This window comes from Dromiciops gliroides, chromosome 1 (genome assembly GCF_019393635.1).
Source record: "Dromiciops gliroides isolate mDroGli1 chromosome 1, mDroGli1.pri, whole genome shotgun sequence".
Lineage (NCBI taxonomy): Eukaryota > Metazoa > Chordata > Mammalia > Microbiotheria > Microbiotheriidae > Dromiciops > Dromiciops gliroides.
In genome coordinates this window covers 647,846,446-647,862,012 of record NC_057861.1, presented here as the reverse complement: position 1 = coordinate 647,862,012, position 15,567 = coordinate 647,846,446, and the positions used below count along the sequence as shown (strand labels likewise).

At 36.5% G+C, this 15,567-nt stretch overlaps 1 pseudogene; it reads left to right on the top strand.

Annotated features, from left to right (window-relative positions):
• Positions 1-4,864: 4,864 nt before the first annotated feature.
• Positions 4,865-15,417, top strand: LOC122753206 (annotated as a pseudogene).
• Positions 15,418-15,567: the final 150 nt, after the last annotated feature.

Here is a 15,567-nt window from a genome sequence, read left to right as displayed (position 1 = left end):
AAGTTTTCTTTGTTGTTTTTTTGTTTTGTTTTGTTTTGTTTTTGTTTTTTAGTGAGGCAATTGGGGTTAAGTGACTCACTCAGGGTCACACAGCTAGTAAATATTAATTGTCTGAGGCCAGATTTGAACTCAGGTACTCCTGACTCCAGGGCCGGTGCTCTATCCACTGAAATACCTAGCTGCCCCAGTTTTCTTTGTTGTTACAGCCATCATTATGATCTTAGTCCTCCTTCCATAACCTCAAGTCAGCACTGATTCCTCAATCTCATCTGGTATATCTGAGCAATTGTTAAATCTTGGTTTTCCTTTTTTTACATCTTCTCTTAATTATACTCCATTATTTCTACTCTATATAGCCACCACCTTACTTCAGACCCTCATCACCTCTTCCCTAGGCTATTACAATAGACTCCTGCTTTCCCATCTTATCTTTTTCCAATTTAATCTAGCAATCTCAATGCTACAAAATTGATTTTCCAAAAGCACAAGACTTACCATGTCACTGTTCTACTCATTAAACTCTAGTGCCTCCATTTTCAATCAAATATAATTTTTTTCTAATACTGAAATTCTTCACAAGGTATACCACCCTCTATGTTTTCTTACAAATTACTTTTGTCTATATACTTAGATACTTGTCCTACCCTGTACATGATGCTCCATGTTGTAGTAAAAATTATTTGTAGTAAAGATTAATATAGAAAGTTTTAGCTGAATCATTTGGGAGGGGCCACACCTACCCCACCCTGAGATTGTGCAGCTTTTGAAGGACCTCTCCTTTTCGGAGAGGAAAAACTGAATTCATGTGTTCAACAGTTCATGCTCTTTTGGCCTGGCAGGCGTTCAGGGACCTGGTAGAGGCACGTGTTTTGCTTTGTTTTGGGTGACTACTGAGTAACTGCAGACTGATCTAGGTTTGGTGAGTTTTATGAAGGAAAATGTTAAATTCCTTTTAACTAGCTTAATTGGGAACACTCTGGGATTGCATAGGCTAAGCTTAGAGTTAAGACTATCTATCTGAATTTTTACTTCCTTATTTCCTTAATTGGTTTCAGCTTTCTGGTTTAATTAATTTCCAAGTAATAAAACCTGATCCTTTATGAACTAAAGCCCAGAGGCTCCTTTTCTTATTTGCCTGGGAGGAATATATAAAAAGGAAAGTTCAAAGGGGAGATTAAACCTAAAAGAGTCCTTCATATTTCCAGGACCCCAATATTAAAGTGAGTCATCCAAATAATGCTCCATATTTTGGCACTCACAATGTCCTATATCCACATTTTTGCAATAGCCTCCTCTCATGGATCCAATGCTCTGTCTCCTCAGTGAGACCTGATAATCCTTGATTTACTTCAAGACTCACATCAGGTAACATCTTCTCCAGCAGTCCTGTTCTTTCAATTAAGGAGATTCCCTCCAAGATTCCCTTGCATCTGCTTTACCTGTGTCTCATATATACAGATATATACAAATATGTGTGTACATAAGTATGTACACATAAATATATTCATAGATCAATATATACATATGTAGATATGAGTATGCATTTATGTGTATATGTAGATGCACCTATACTACCTTCACTGTCATAATTTAAGCTCCATAAGAATTGTTTTTACTTTTGTCCTGTATCTGCAGTACATAGCTAGTTTACTGTGTCTGACACACAGTAGGTACTAAATAAATATATGTTCATTGAGTCAGTGATGGTAAGTCCTTTGTAGATATTTTTGGAGTGATTGAAAAAATAAATAGAACAGAGCCCCAAAATTAGTCCCGGAAGCAGTAAAACTTTTGTAGCTATCTTCTTTAATTCAAATGTATATGTCATAGCTAGGATGTGAATTTTCTTTTCCTTTCTATCATTCTGTGTGTGTGTGTGTGTGTGTGTGTGTGTGTGTGTGTGTGTGTGTGATTAGTGCTGGAATGCATGTTTAAAAATGCTTTTAAAAATCAGCAGTCTAGGGTCAGTTAGGTGGCCCAGTGGATAAAGCACTGGCCCTGGATTCAGGAGAACCTGAGTTCAAATCTGACCTCAGACACTTGACAATTACTAGTTGTGTGACCTTGAACAAGTCTCTTAACCCTCGTTGCCCTGCAAAAAAAATCAGCAATCTATATCTAAATGGAATTTTTTCCAGTGTTTCCAATGCTTTTGAAAAATCATCTTCAGACTTGCAATGTCCAAATGAAGTAAAGAAAAATAAATAACATTATTTCTGTGTCTCTTATTTCCTCTCTGTTCTCTTCAAGAAAACAAATCAGGTTCAATAAAGTTTAAAGATTTTGCAAAAATAAAATCGGTGGCAGAGATATTCTAGGAAATATTCAGAGTGTCATTGACCAGTGTTGTGGGCTAGGGAATCTCTACCACACATTAAGGAAAACTGTCTTCTCAGAATGGTGTACAACTTGGTCATTTTCCACCTCAAATACATAGTTAAGTGTGGGGTATACATGATAAATCAATTTGGATCTTCCTAAAAGTGATTTGGTTAAGAATTTAGAGTGGAAATTGTTTTGTGTAGAAATGAAAAATGTATTCCATGATATTAAAAATCCAAGATCTAATGTATTAAGGCCAGTGTTCTGTTGTATGTGTTCTATGGAGAATCCAAGTAATGGATTTAACAAATAATAAATAATAACCACTTAGATGATAATAGATCTAAGCCCATGAAGCAAGAGCAAGTAAATGTGTCTAAAATTCCCAGGGAAAAGAAATAAGGATGAGAAGAAAGCTTGTCTGGCCTGAGTAATTGTCCAAACCATAATTTTAGATTTAAAATTTTTAAAAATATATTGGGCACCTCTTTGTTTGAAGTAAAAAGTGTGATTGTTCCTGTTTTGCTGCATTTGAATAGAACAGATTGCTTGTCTTTCCAACCACTGCACAATAGATGACAGGCTTTAAATCAAAATTGTTTACCTTTCTATTTACAGGAATCCTGCCAGTATTTTAGAGATGAACTCATTCATATGGACTTCTGTTTACAGTTTTATACCTGTGGTGTATTTTACTTTAAGGCTTTTTTGTTTTCAAGGAACATTGATTCCTTCAATATTTCACCATATCTATAAGAAATCTTTTTGGGGCAGCTAGGTGGAGCAGTGGATAAAGCACTGGCCCTGTATTCAGGAGGACCTGAGTTCAAATCCAGCCTCAGACACTTGACACTTATTAGCTGTGTGACCCTGGGCAAGTCACTTAGCCCTCATTGCCCCACAAAAAAACAAACAAACAAAAATTCTTTTTCCTAACATCAGCTTTATGGTTCTCTCACCTCCCACATTATGCTACTGCCACTGGATCAGAGAGTCCCTGGATCGACACGTAGCTCAAACACTAATGATTATAGACCATATTTCTGAGGCTATACCATCTTTACTCTTATAATCACGTTATATAATTCATCTAACTAGAGCAAAGCATCCCTTCATCATTTCTCCAGAATATGACCTGCAACATTTTTGGAGCCATATGATATAAGTGGCAAAACCATTTCACCTGGCTACTTTCCATGCTCAGTTCAGATTTTTACTGAAATTATTCAAAGTCCATTCTTTGCAGGAAGTTGTTTTATCTTTTGCTAACAACTTATAGGGAAATGTTAGGAGAAGGAGGTTTAAAAAAGCTAAATAATGAAGAATTGCTAATTTGTCTGCTTTTAAATTATAAAAGAAAAATGAATTTTGCTTATTCATTGATTCACTTTGCAGCATGTGAGGTTATCAAAAATCACTGTAATGTTAGGGGTCAGCTAGGTGGCACAGAGGATAAAGCACCAGCCCTGTATTCAGGAGGACCTGAGTTCAAATCCAGCCCCAGACACTTGACACTTACTAACTGTGTGACTCTGGGCAAGTCACTTAACCCTCATTGTCCAGCAAAAAAACAAAAAACAAAAAACAAAATCACTGTAAGAACATGGGGCAGAATTTGACAGAGAGATTTTAATTCTTCTAGCCATTTTCAAATCTACTGGTATTATTCCTTCTGCTTAAATCGTCTTTTCTTTTTGGTTTGTTTTTTTTTTTTTTTTTTAGTGGGCAATGAGGGTTAAGTGACTTACTTGCCCAGTGTCATACAGATAGTAAGTGTCAAGTGTCCGAGGCCAGATTTGAACTCAGATCATCTTGAATCTAGTGCCAGGGCTTTGTCTATTGTGCTACTAGCTGCCCCTTAGATTCTCAAGGTAAATAAGATCCACTTCATTGCATTAAACATTTTTATATTTAAAAAGTTCTGCCATATGTTCAGTCTAACTCAAATTACTTCCTTTAATTCAATAATTAAAGATTAATTATTATGGATTGAAAATTCCTTGATTCAGAATCAGAATGATTCTGAAAGAATATTCTGAATCTACCACATGTAACCTATGTTACCTTAGTTCATTGTCTTTCCCTTTTTTGGCTCTCAGCATTCTTAGCTATAAAATGACCAAATTAAATTAGATGGTTTCTAAAGTCACTTCTAACTTTAACTCTATGATCAGGAAATAGCTCCCCTGTTTCCCCCTTTTGGGAAAAGATGGTGAAATAAAATGTGATATTGTAGAACATGTGCTTTTCAGCAGTCTATTTGAGAGATGAAAATTTCCTGAACTAAGGTAGTGGCTATGTTAAGTAAGGAAGGGATAAGTTTTAGAAATGTTATGGAGAAAGATAGGACATAATTTAACTATTGTGAAGATGACACTGTGGTCATAAACATGGTTGACTGGAAGAATAGTGATATCCTTGATAATTATAGAGAAGTGTAGAAGAGGGGTATATTTCAAGAGAAAAGATAATTAAGTTTAGACTTTTGAATCTGACTACAATATAGGGCAGCCAGACTGAAATGTAGAAGAGGCAGTTTGCGATGCAGGACTTGAGAATAAGCGATACTAGAGATGAATTTACAAATTTAGGAGTCACTGGCATAGAGATTGTTACTGAACCTATGGATGCTAATGAGTTCAAGAAGAGTACAGACTGAAAGAAAAAGAAGGTATAGGACAAATAAATAATGTAGTAATGAATCCCAATTTTAAGCAGTCATTTCCCATAGGTTAAAACGTAATCAGGGTTTTTCTGAGATTACCTTTGGTCCTAAAATAAAATAAATATCAACAAATATCCAGCCAACTAACTGATGATGAGCTTCTCCATCCAATTCTTCTTTGGGAAGCTGACATAAACTATCACTGGGGAATCATCTGGTAGCTAACTCAGTGAAAGGAAACTTTTGAATTTATCTAATAGATTCTCAGGTGACATACAGATATAGTCCACCATCGGATCCATGTCCAAAGTTTTTGAAATTAGATGGAATCTGCAATAATTTATGCCTTTCCTGCAATGCATTTGAAAACTCAGGGTGATCTCAATGCCTTCATGAGGTATCAGTGTAGAACTTTGTAGAATCAAAGAATTTACCCTTTAGAAATTACATATATATACATATATATGTGTGTATGTATATTATATAGTATGCATATATACTCATACACATATATATTGTGTGAGGATACATATATACATATAAATTACATACATGAACATTTGTATACCTATATATATATATATATATATATATATATATATATATATATATATATATATATATAGGTACTAAAATAAGCAGATTATAATTAGGGGAAATGATCTAAGTCCACAGAATTTAAGATATTGGGTTTCATTTTTGAGTAAATAGTGTGAGTAAAATGAGCATACATTAAAATACTTACATTTAACTTTATTTATAGATTTAGTGGTATGCCAATCAAATGACCAAAAGTTTACTTTATAAAACTATGTGAAAAAATATTCATTAAAATAAAATAAAACTTCCAGAATTTTAGGAGAAATGGTTAAAAATGCAAAAAAACAAAGAGAGATTAAAATGATCAAGTCTTAAACATTATTACAAACAGTAGTCATAAAAACTAGATTTTTAAAGGAAGGGGAAAAAAGTAAATAATTACATAAGAAAAGCAAGGAAAACCTAAAAGCAAATGAACCTCAATACCCAATATTAACTAACCTCAAGAAGACAGACTGCTAGGGAAATGGATTCCCCATAGAACAAGAAATATTGCAAAGCTGAAAATAATAGTTTGTTAAGAAAAAAATTCTTATAAATTATATAATAATAAAGTCCAAAAGTATACACATACAATTTGTTGTTGTTCTTGTTGAGTCATTTTAGTCATTCCTAACTCTCTGTGAACCTATTTGAGGTTTTCTGGGCAAAGATACTGGAATGGCTTGCCATTTCCTTCTCTACGTCATTTTACAGATGAGGAACTGAGGCCAACAAGGTTAAGTGACCAGCCCATGTTCATTTAACTAGGAAGTATCTGAGGCTGGATTTGAACTCAGGTACTTGACTCCAGGGCATTGTTCTATTCACTGACATTTTATATGTGTGTATACATATATGTGTATTTGTCTATGTGTATGCATGGTTATGTGTATTGTGCATGTTTGTATATGTATATAAATATATTTGTGTGTGTTGTATATATGTGTGTGCATGTTCATGTGCATGTGTATGTCTGTGTGAATCACATCTTAAAAAGAAAATCTGTAAGATAACATAGGGAAATAAAGCACTGGCCCTGGACTCAGGAGGACCTGAGTTCAAATATTTGGCCTTGACACTTACTAGGTGTGTGACCCTTTGATTTTGGAATTCTTAACTTTATAAAATTATAGGAAAGAAAAGGGTCAATATATATAACTTTGATTATATAAAATTTCTAAAGACTTTATATTTACAAAAACAATGAGATTAGAAAAGAAACTCTCACTTGGTAAAATAAAAACTTTTACCTGAAATATCTTTTTTGTTTTTGATGCCCAACATATATAAGGGAATGGACTCAGAACTATTAGTCTAAGAACCAGTTTCTGAAAGATAACTGGTCACAGGATATAAACACATTTGAAAAGATGAATTGCAAATATATGGAAGAAACTATAAATCACTAATAATAAGAGAAATGCTTATAAAAACAAATCATAGGTTTTATGTTAAAGCCTCAAACTGGCAAAGATGACAAGAAATAATTGATGATGGAGGGTTATGGAAAGACAAGTACACTAATTCACTGTCAAAAGTGCAGTGAATTGGTCGAATTCTTCTGAAAAACAATTTTTAATTATGTGAAAAGAGCCACTTAATTGTACATGCACTTCATTAATTAAACTACTGGGTTTATGCCACAAGGAGGTCAAAGACAAAATAAAATTACAACTATCTGTCAGATTAGTTATAGCAAAAGTCTTATTTGTTACTAAACTAGAAAGGAAATGTGCATATCACTTGAGGAATTTCTAAAGTTTAGTCACTATACAAATTATGTCACATTTGTGCAACAGAATTAATATTGTGCTATAAGAAATCAAAGAAAATATTAAGAATTCATATAAATCATGGAAAGACTTACTTGAACTGTTACAGGAAGGTTGGGAGCAGGGCACAACCAGGAAAAATGCATATATAAGGACTATAATAATGTTAAAAAAACTGAAAGGCAGATGAACTCAGATTAATTGCTCCAACACATCTTGTTTCCAGAAATCCTTTGCTAATACTCATATCAGTAGAGAGGTAGGAGACTACACGTAAAAAATGTTGACTATTCTATGCTAGTCAGCTTTGATCAAGTGATTTTCGTTTTTTATAGTGGAGAATTTTATAGAAGGAACAGATAGATTATGAAACAATTACAGTATAAAAGTGAATGCTTCATTATATATTCAAAAAGAAATAAAGAATAAGAAAGCCTTAGAATAGAGGTAATAGACTTCCACAAAAACACGAAGGTGTCAGTAAAGTAAACACTGATTTTTTCAACAAATCTCAAATAATTGAAGGTCACTCTACAATACCTCCAGCTAAAGGTAGAAATGTACTTTTAGACTAATGATGAAATTGTTGTTCAGTTATTTCAGGCATGTCTGACTCTGAAGTGGTTCACCATTTCCTACTCCAGTTCATTTTACAAATGAGAAAATTGAGCTAAACAGGGTTAAGTGACTTGCCCAGGGTCACACAGCTAGTAAGTTTCTGAGAGCATATTTGAATTCAGGTCTTCCTGGCCCTCTATCTATTGCACCACTACTAACAACAGCTATATCTTATTAGAAGGACCATCTTGCATCATCCAATTCATAATAATTGACTCTGGGACAGAGAACAATTTTATGAGCCTGTGCCCTTTGTTCAGAAGCAACTAGGATACCACCACAGATCTGTAACCTGTTCTGGTCACAGCTTGAAAGATACAGACTTTCATATGATTTAGTAAATGGAACTATCAAGATGCCCAGTTGGGGAATGCAGGTTCTACAAAATCTGAGGGATCAATAATTCTCTGACTCCATTCTTGAATTGTGAGGAATCAAGCATTAGTTTATTATTCACTGTTTCTGGAATTCTCTGTTTTTTGACATTCTTTCCGCAAAGATTGACCCTGGCTGAACCCTGGATTTCTCAGGGTTGATTTCCCATCCCTTGTTCCTCATAAGGGCAATCTCTAGATCTAGGGCTGATCTAGGGCTTCTCCCAACAAGGCTTTATCTACCCTGGTCAACATTTTATCATTAATATAATTTATATGTTTGTATACATATGTGTATGTATAATATGCATACACATATTAACATATATACTTATATTAAAATATAATTATATACATACATGCACATGAACATACATATACATGTGTGTATGCCCCCAGAAAAGGAGACCTTTTTTTCCAAACTGGCAGTCTAAGGGAGAGTTCAGGTAGCCCTCCCTTGGGAAAAACAGCGAAGGTCTATTAGATTCTTTCTCAGGTAAAAGCAAATGGCTCCTGACTTGTGTCAGCCATAGGAATAGAGAAAGAAGCATTAGTCAGGTTAAAACCCCAAACCACTCACTCTGGGCCTGGATTTGGTGGTATACAGCATTGATGAGATCAGGAATACTTGTAGTAATGGGCATGGAGGTTTGTTCAGCCCTGCAGCTCAATGTAAGCTTCTAGGTGTCATCTACTTTCCTCATAAAGAATACAAAGGTGGGGAAGCTAGGTGGCATACTGGATAGAGCACCAGCCCTGGAGTCAGGAGTACCTGAGTTCAAATCCAGCCTCAGACACTTAACACTTACTAGCTGTGTGACCCTGGGCAAGTCACTTAACCCCAATTGCCTCACTAAAAAAAAAAAAAAAAGAATACAAAGTTTCAGAAGAACTGGGTACAATGAAGTAGTCCTGTTTCCTTCATCATTAGAGAAGAAATATCTTTTACCTGCTATGACCACAAGGGAGCTAATATTGTATGCTGTTAACTATAAAGGAAGGTTTCATTAACTGTATATTTGTCAATATCCCCAGTAAAAGACTTAGAGGTTGCTAAAATTCTACCAGTTGTTCAGTTGCATTTATATATTTATAGGGTTGGGAGATCCATATATGAAGTTTAAAGCCATCCTTATGGGTATCCACCCAAATAGTGACATCTAATTGTCATCAGAAGGCTAGTGGGCATAAAATGTGGCAGATAGTTGGGGAGGAGATATATAAATCCAATCTGTCAAATTCTTTCCCTTTAGGAAAAACTCTTCCCTTCCTCTCCTCTATAATTCCCCATCTGGTAGCTGGCTATAACAGTAAGAAAGCCCCATCTCAGTCACCTCAAAAGCAAAAAAGAATTCCACATCTGGAAATTCTAATGAATTTGTCTGTCAAAAAAAAATCTCAGAGAACTGTCCAAGTCTATGGAATTCAGCTATAGTTGCAGCATTAGTGCTGTTAGACCACAACCTTAGGATCAATGGTTCCAGCAACTCATTAAGTTGCTCTCTGAACTTCTGCAACTGTCCCAGCTCCTAGGTCGTGAAGTACTACCCACCCCCTGCTCCCTCAGGAGAGGGAATCACCCATCTCCTTAGAGCCACAATGGGATAAGCTTAGAGCTTTGTCACTACTGATGGGAGTTTTGAAGTCTCTATCTCACATAGTCTTTCATTTTCTTGTGTCATAGCTCCTGCATCAGTATAATGGCTCCTACAGAAGTGGGAACCAGAACATTTGGATGGAAGATCATATGATGGGAATGCATCCTGTCAGTCCCTACCCCTTTAGCAGAGACCTCTTCACCTGTGAAACCATGAATTCTATTAGCTGCCAATTAACTTTCTTTTTTAAAATAAAAGTATTTTATTATTTTCTAGTTACATGCAGAGATATTTTTCAGCATTTGTTTATATAAGATTTCCAATTTCAATTTTTTCTCCCTCCCTCCGGCCCCTCCACCCCCCCCCCCAGAGCAGGCAATCCAATATAGGATATAGGTTTACACACACACACACACACACACACACACACACACACACACACATATATACATAACAACATTAAACACATTTCTGCATCAGTCATGCTATAAGAGAAGAATCAGAGCAATAAGGAAAAACCTCAAAATAGAAAACAACAGCACCAAAAACAAAAGAAGTAGTATGGTTCAATCAGCATCCATATTCCACAGTTCTTTTTTTCTGGATTTGGAGAGCCTTTTCCATCATGAGTCCCCTGGAACTTTCTTGTACCATTGGATTCATAAGAAGAATCCAGTCTATCCAGGCACTTTGTACTTCAGTGAGATTGTGCACCTTTTTTTTTTTCCATTTGGCCAAATGAATTTTTTAAGGCATTGTTTTCTTCAGTGAGATTATGTACCTTTTTTTTTTTTTTTTTCGATTTGGCCAGATGAATTTTTTAAGGAATTGTTTTCTTCATTCAATCTTTGTGCTTCCTTTTCCAAGCTGCTGATTCTTTTTTCAAAATTTTCTTGTTTTGCTTTCATTTCTCTCAATTGATTTTTAAAATCCTTTTTGAGATCTTGCAATAAGGTTTTTGGTCTTGAGATGAATTCATCTTCCCTCTTGAGACTTCATGTGTAGGCAATTTGAAAGTATTGACCTCATTTAACTTTGTTTTTATTTCTTCTCTGTCTACACAGAAGCTTCAATGCTAATATCCCTTTTCTATTTCTTACTCATATTGTAGTTTATTTTTTTTTAAGTCGAAGTTTGCTCCTGGGGCACAAGAATCACTGACAAGGGGCACTGTTTCCAGCTTATTGTGCTGGGGATAGCAGCTATGTCACTGGCTTTCTATTCTGAGGCCTTTATGGCTTGTGGATTTTCACTGCCCTGGACTTGCTCCCTGTGCTTGCACCAGGCACTAGGATGGCCAGGCCCAGTTGAGCCTGTCCCGTGGGTGTCCCTCCAGCTGGCAGCCTGCCTTCTCAGCTGGTGATAGAAGATCTCACAACTGCCCCTCTGAGCTACCAGCTTGCTGAGCCACGATGAAGGGGCCTCAGTTGTTCCACTGGGACCAAGGGCTTTCTGCTGACTTGCTCAGAAACCCTCCATGCTGTGCTGCTCTGTGGTCAGCTGCATAGTGCTCCCCTTTTGCCCAAGTGAGACCTACCTTTCCTGAAGTCTTCGAAATTATCTCAAGTTGGAAGATTGTGTCTCTCTTTCTCTTTGTAGTTTCTGTAGTTTCAGAATTCATTTAGAGCCTTGATTTAATGTCCTTTTTCAGGGTACCACAGGAAAGCTCAGACAACTTGCTGGCTTCTCTTTGCCATCTTCACTCCCCCTACCCTCTTCTTAATTTCCTTTTTACATTTGAGGGTACTAACACTCTCCTCTCCCAGTCTCCCAGACTGGGAGTATAAACTAATCTCCTCACTCACATTTACTTCATATAGCCAATCTTATACCAAATTGTGTTATTTCTACCTTCCTAACATTTCTTATATAAAATTCTCCACTCTCCCAGTCTCCACATGGTGCTAGTCATCGTCACCTGAAGCCTGGATTATTATACTATCATGCTGGTTAGTACCTAAAGTCTCTGTCCATTCAAGTTCATCTTCCACCAAGTTTCCAAAGTGATTCTCCTAAGATCTATTATCCCCTACTAAATAAACTCTATTGGTTTCCTATTACCTGCAAGATCAAACATAAAATCCTCCATTTGACTTTTAAACTTCTTCATTAGTTTGGCTCTTTCTACCTCTCATACTTAATTCCCCTCAACATATATTATGATTCAGGTGACATTGGCTTCCTTGATGTTTCTAGCATATGACATTATCTCCTTACTCTGTTGTTTTCCACTGACTGTGCCCTATTTCTGGCATGCTGACTTTCATGGTTTCCTTGAAGGCTCAATTCAAATTACAAGTTGTAAGATGTCTTTTCTGGTCTCTATCCAGTGCTAATGCTTTCCCTCTGGGATTACATTGCATTTTACACTCCAAATATCTTGTACATATATATAGTCAGTTATTTGCAAGTTGTTTCCCACATTAGAATGTGAGCCTTTTGGGGGCAGGAGTCTTTTTATTGTATTTCTTTATATTCCAAATGTTTAGGTTTTTTTGGTTTGTTTTTTTGGTTTTTTGGTTTTTTTTGCAGGGCAATGAGGTTAAAGTGACTTACCCAGGGTTACATAGCTAGTAAGTATCAAGTACCTGAGGTTGGATTTGAACTCAGGTCCTCCTGAATCCAGGGCCAGTGCTTTATCCACTGTGCCACCTAGCTGCCCCTGTTTAGCATTTTCTTACATTGAACCTGGGACATATTAATCACTTTATTAATCCTAGTTGATTGACTGATTGACTGATTGACTTCATGGCTAAGGTGGCTAGACCATATATTTTGGTCTAGTTTGAAAAGGGTTACTTCCATAGTGGCAGTAAGAATTGCTATGAAGAAACAGACATGTAGACTAGGAGTTATAGCAGAATGAAAGAAAGATGAAGCCAAGGTAAGAAATGCCCATTGTGTGAGTGTAGAAATTGTTGTTAATCATAGCATACTATCCTTAGATCCAGCCTCCACTTTAAGGAAAATAGAATCAGAGAGAACCAATCAGGTGATATTCTCATTAAGAAATGACAAAGCTCCAAAAATTTCCCTCTCTTCAACTTCCCCTTCTGAATTACTGTTCATTACCAGTTGTGCTTATAATATCCCCCCTTCCTTTATTAGTCTCTCAAGTTGTTTCTTTATCCCGATTTGTTCTGTCTTCACATGAATCACAATTGATCATGAATGCTTGTACTGCCTGTAATTTACTCTGGGAAAAGAAAATCATAAAAGCCAATGGTTAGTTAGATACGAAAACAAAACACAATTTTAAACAGGGCAATAGACTAATCCTGTCTCAGCAATGAGAGATCTGACTTGGGGGCTTTGAGCATTAGCATTTATGTTTTTAATAATGTGTATCAATAAACTCTATATCAACAAAGAAAGAAATATTAAGTTTAAGACCATTGCCTCTAGGCTGAAAATAAAAATTCCTGTTTTCTCACCAGGCAGGCTCATTTTTTTTTGGCGGGGGCGGGGCAAGGCAATTGGGGTTAAGTGACTTGCCCAGGGTCACACAGCTAGTAAGTGTTAAGTGTCTGAGGCCGGATTTGAACTCATGTCTTCCTGACTCCAGGGCCAGTGCTCTATCCACTGTGCCACTTAGCTGCCCCCAGGCAGGCTCATTTTAGATACAGGTTAGGTATTTCCACCCGGTTGAAAAGGGAGAGCAGCGAAAGGAAGGTCAAGGGGGCAATGAACAAAAGGAAAGCTTATGAACTGTAGCTAAATGCTAGGGAAAGAGACAAGCTTGATCTGCAAGGAATCAATATTTTTTCCCCTTTCTGGGAGGGTCTAGAGAAAGTCCTCAGTCCTAATTTTTCCCACATTGTTATACTTGCTGGTTAAATCTTTTCACACCTCTGTCAGGATTAAACCTAGAATGAGCAATTTTTTCATCACTATTAGCTTTAGGGAAGGTGGGGAGAATGGATGAACAAAACAAGAAAGCTTTTTTCTCAAAAAGAAGAGCTTAGTTTCTATTCTCGAAAAGGACTAATAACATCACTTTCTCCTCCAGAGTTATTGAAGTTGTGGTAAGAGAAAAGTCACAACTGAATATGGCCTGGAATGAAGTGGATGACCTTGGCCTTTCTAAAGTAATTCCTTCCCAGGCCTCAGTTTCTCTGATTCAATGCCAAATCAATGACTAAAGGTTGAGTAAGAATTAAGACAAAAAAATGACCTAATTTACCATCAGAAAATATCAATATGGGAGAAGAAGAAGCTCAAATTTTTTGGCCAGAACACGATTATAGTGACCTTTCTATAAAATGCTACCCGTAAAGTTGCTACAGTATCTATATTGGCTTAAATACTGACAACGTATAAGTAGTAGTCTTTTTCTCTAGAATACATGTAACATTAATAACATACCTGATGTACAATTTGGCCTCTCTTCAGAGTTCTATAAAGTAATGTTCTCAGATTACTATTCCTAAATCTCCATTGGTGATGTCTATCCATAGCCAAGAAAGGAAAAAGTCCTGAGCTTCTCCTTGCTTCCTAATTTTTTCACTGTAACAGACCCTGCCTCCTTATTGCAGCTCAGATTTGCCCTATATAAGATTGCACATTTAGCTGCTTCTCATATGCCTTGCATATTTTGTCAAAGAGAATTTGACACAGCTGTGAAGTTTTTGATTTGACAATTTAAAAATTCTTTTTAATTGAAATTAAAAAAAAACTCAGCTGAATTGAAGAAAGATCTTGTACAAGTCTACTTAAAAGAATTTATTCTTAATATAATTCAAATTTGCCTCCCTAAACTCAAATTCTACTTTGGGTATTCTAGAATTAGAAAATTATAGGGAGAATAGGGGATGCTTTCATTGGAAATGGTTAAGCATCCAAAGAAAGTATTGTTTGTACTTAAAAGTTAAAAATCTGTTCTGCAATCTAAAAGCAAATTAAAAACTAATCATTTCTGCTCTCTGGCACTGTGTGACACAGCACCCCTGCAGCATCCACAATGATGGGGCTAGGGAAGCTAATCGGTGATCAGAGATGAGGACACCATCACTGGTTTCCTGCTGGGTGGCATTGGAGAGCTCAATAAACACCCACCTGAACTTCCTGGTGGTGGAGAAGGACATGACCATCAATGAAATCAAGGACGCCTTCTGGCAGTTTTAAAATCGGGATGATGGGGCAGCTAGGTGGTGCAGTGGATAGAGCACTGGCCCTGGAGTCAGGAGTACCTGAGTTCAAATCTGGCCTCAGACACTTAACACACACATACTAGCTGTGTGACCCTGGGCAAGTCACTTAACCCCAATTGCCTCACTAAAAAAAAAAAAAAAAACAAACAGGATGACATTGGTATCATCCTTATCAACCAGTATATTGCTGATATGGTACGGCATGCATTGGATGCCCATATATGCTGACTACTTGTTGTTTTGGAGATCCCTTCCAAGGAACATCCCTTTGATGCAGCCAAGGACTCCATCCTGCATCGTGCCTGATGCATGTTCACTGCTGAAGATCTTCGCTAAGGGACACCCCATATCACTCTTCCCTACCCATGCCACATTCCACTACTTAAGTGAAAAGGGGGAGGGCTCATGGTATTTGATATTTATTGGGCCCTGGAGTCAAGTTAAGACAGAATGAAGACTGAAAAATATAAAACTCAGCTCCTCAAA